The following is a 4,357-nucleotide window of genomic DNA, read 5'->3' on the forward strand; positions in this document are numbered from 1 at the left end:
GTGGCTCAGTGGTACAGCATTTGCCTCCATTTATAACTAAAAATATTTTTTTTAAAAAGAGCTTCTTCTGCTGACTGACTTAAGCAGATGAGACAATGAGCCTAGAGGCCCATCCCTGTGACTAAGTAAGAACAATTTAGGTCAGTGGTTTTGGTAAAGTTGCAGGCAAACAGGCTTATCTGGGAGTGGCCTTTTTTAACTTAACTAAAAATCTGTTATAAGTAGTTTCTCTACAAGACCTAAACTAGTATAGAAGGATATTGGTCTTAAAAAACTACTATTTGAATAATATTTGCATATACAGTCAGCTATCTGTATGTGTAAGCACAAATAGGAAATATTTGGAAAAAAATTGTGCGATATTAAACATGTATACAGACTTTTTCCTTTATATTGTTCCATAAACAACACAGTATAACAACTATTTACTTAGCATTTACATTGTAATTGGTATTATAAATAGATTTTACTTAAGCTCTACAGCCAGATCTGCATAGGTTATATGGAAATACTATATCATTTTATATAAAGAACTAGAGTAGCCAAACATTTTAGTATTTGAGAGGGGGACTGGAACCAATCCTTCATGGGTACCAAGAGGCAACTATACTCATAACTTTTTCACGCCAGAGATAATCTCTTAAGACCACATTTGTATCAGACAGGACCTGGCCTGCTCCTTGGTGAATCAGCAAAACACTGCAGAAACTAGTTGTTAAACAGCATTAATAGAGGAGAGGAGAAAGTTGCACAAAAGGGAATTTGAATTATATTCGTAATGTGATTTTTTTTTTTTTTTTGTACGTGGGATTTAACCCACAGGCCCTTTCCACTGAGTCACATCCCCAGACCTTTTTATTTTTATTTTGAGACAGAGTCTCACCAAGTTACTTAGGGCCTCCCTTAGTTGCTGAGCCTGGCTTCAAACTTGTGATAGTCCTGTCTCAGCCTCCCTAGTTGTGTGGATTACAGGCAGGTGCACACTGCCTACATGATTTTATATAATATATATATATATATATATATATAATTTTTTTTTTTTTTTTTTTTTTTTTTTGCAGTGCTGGGATTGAAGCCAGGGCCTTGTCCTTGCGAGGCAAGCAATCTACCAAATGAGCTATATCCCCAGCCCTACATGATTAATTTTTAAAGTGAAGTTTTGCCTGGTGCAATGGCTTGCTGAGGCAGGAGGATCCCTTGACCCCAGAAGTTTGAGATCAGCCTAGGCAACATATCCAGACCCCTCTCTCAATTTTTAAAAAAAATTTATAATGTTTACAGCTTTTTTGTTTTCACCAAAGAATAATTTTTAGCTCAAAAATGGTCTGAAAGTCTGAAAATTAGCCTACTTTCTTCTATCAAGAAAAATCACAAATGTTTTTCAGGAAACGAAGCCAAGAAAAATAATATTAAGCCCAGCACAGTGACTAAGGAGTCTGAGGTAGGAAGATCACAAGTTCAAAGCCAGCCTTAAGCATGCCTGTAATCCTAGCGGCTCTGAGGCTATGGCAGGAGGATTTAAAGTTCAAAGCCAGTCTCAGCAATTTATCGAAGCTCCAAGCAACTCAGTGAGACCCTGTCTTTAAATAAAATACAAAAAAGGGCTGGGGTTGAGGCTCAGTGGTTAAGCCCAAGTACAGAAAAAAAAAAAAAAAATCACCACCACCACAAAAATAAATAAAGCCAACCTCAACAATCTAATGAGGCCCTCAGCTAATTGGCAAGACCCAATCTCAAAAATAAATTTAAAAAAAGAACTGGGGATGTTGCTCAGTGGTGAGTATCCGCCCTGGGTTCAGTCTCCAGTAACCAAAACAAACAAACAAGCAAAACAACCCTGTCTCTGAGTGATTGTCTTAAAGTAAATGTGTTAAACGTTAATTATCAAATTTGGGTGACTGGTACAAAATATTTGAATTACTTTTAGTACTTCTTTTTAATGCCTCAAAGTAAAATAAGCCAAGATCCTATTTTCAATAACAAAACAAAAATAAAACAAAGGTACATTGATTTTTACAGTGCTACATCTATTTCATGCATTAATTTCATAAACAATTTGATTTGTGGCACTAGAATCCTGCTCCCACTCTGCAAACGCAGTCATTTGCAGAATGTTGTAAAAAATAGGTGAAAGGAGAGACAGTAATCCAAATGAGTTTAATGCTACTTTGTCCTGGCCTAGGAATGTTAAGAGGGAAGCATAATCCTAAAAATCTACCTTCTAGGATTGTGAAGAATGAAGATATTAATGCAGAAACAAACATGAGACAGTCTTATAATTTGGTTTTAGCTCGGTTGATTTGAATATTGAAAGTTGAGTTTAATTGTATGGATTTTTTTTTTTTTTTTTGCTATTAGTTTTATTGTCCTGTGGCTAAATCCTTCCCTTACCCAATATTGCTAGTCTTCTCAGATATGTATACCAATCTGTCATACACTACAAGGAACCATGTAGAATAGTACAGCTGGAAAGCAATTTGGCAACATGAAGAACTGGGGACATAAAAATAAAATTCAGGGGCTGCAGTCATGGCTACGTGGTAGAGTGTACCATGTACAAGGCCCTGTGTTCAATCTGCAGCACCACCAAAACTGGCCCATGCCTGTAATCCCAACTATTTGGGAAGCTGAGCCAGGAATTTCACAAGTTTGAGGCTAGCCTCAGCAATTTAGTGAGACCCTATCTCAAAATAAAAAATAAAAAGGGTCATGGATGTAGCTCAGTAGTAAAGTGACCCTGCATTCAATTCCTAGTACCAAAAAAAAAAAAAAATTACATGTGTACAATTTCTATTCAAAAGACAAAAGGCAAAGAGTATCACATATGTAGTATTCCTGACAATGCATAACCTGAATCTAATTATGAGAAAACTATCAAACTAAATTAAGGGACTGTCTACAACTAGCCTATACTCTTCAAAAAAGTCACTATCAGGAAAGACAAAGTCCGAGAAACTATTTCACATTAAACAAGACTAAAAAGTCATAACTAATGGAGTAAATGATCCTGAATCAGAGGGGAAAAAAGGCTATAGAGGAAATTAGGACATACAGCAAAATTTTAATATGGACTATTACTGTATGTTTACCAACATTAAATTTCCTGAATTTGATCAAGGTGATCCTTTTATGACATGCTGAAACAGTCATGAATAATTGTGTGTAAGAAAAGAAGCCATAAAACAAATGTAGCAAAATGTTAACAATTGGTAAATCAAGGTAAAGAGAGTTCCTTGCACTATTCTTAACAGCTTGTTTGAAATTTCTTCAAAATAAAAAATTAATAATACAAATGTGTCTATCCTGGACTCCTAATTCTACTACCAGGAATCTATTGTAAAAAATAAAGTTTTTGAAAGGTTTTACCTTTGTAGCTGGGGCAGAGGAGGGAGGACTTGAAGTTAATCCAAACAAAATAAATAAGCATGGGGGCGTTTCTACCCTAATTTCTAAGTGGATCCTGGGAAAGATGCTGAAGAATGCATAGGCTCTTTCAGAAAAATTCCAGATAAATTATGTAAGTACTCCACTCCAGAGGGGGAGCATAGTGTGCGTTTGGGTATAGTGACTTTCTTCCAAAGAGTACAGTATGGAAAACTGGGGGCAGGGGTACAAAAGAGTGATTTTACAGTGGTAAAATCTGTCATACATTGTTTCACCTGGGTAATCGAGGTTTACATCAACAGTCAGAAATCTCATTGACAGTATGTGCCCTTGATATGACATGATGAAAACAATACTATACCTCTGTGATCTTCCTCCCTCCAAACCCTGAAACTCCTGTGTAATCATAAGAAAAATTCCAATAGACGCTCTACCTAAAAACATGTCTAACCAGTACTCCTCGAAACTATCAGTGTATTTAAAATGAAGAAAGTGAGAAACTGTCAGCCAAGAGGAGCCTAAAAAGACATGGCAACTAAATGTAAAGTATCTTTGATGGGATCCTGGAATAAAAGGGCATTAGGCATTAGGTCCCACACATGCACACAAACCCACAATTTATTAAGAACAAAATATTGGTGAGTTTGTTTCCATTTAAGCCAAGAAAGTAAAATCATAATACTTTATGGTCTGGGTATAAATAAAATATTTAAACATTTTTAAAGCTGCAAGGGTAGTAAGGCTGAAGAAATACAAACTACTCCGACTAACTTTAAATACAGGAAAAACTCATCTTCCCTCTCCTATTGAAGTGACTCGGATTCAAACAGAAGAGGGGAGGTCAACAGTCAGCAATGTAAAAGGTCTCCAGGACAGTCGTCCGCGCATGCGTCTGGCTGGGAAGGGCGGGACTTCCCAGGACCCATGCTCTTTCCATTGGCTGAAAAGCCTCATAGGTTGGGCTGCGCGGGCA

Source organism: Sciurus carolinensis, chromosome 4 (assembly GCF_902686445.1).
Source record: "Sciurus carolinensis chromosome 4, mSciCar1.2, whole genome shotgun sequence".
NCBI lineage: Eukaryota > Metazoa > Chordata > Mammalia > Rodentia > Sciuridae > Sciurus > Sciurus carolinensis.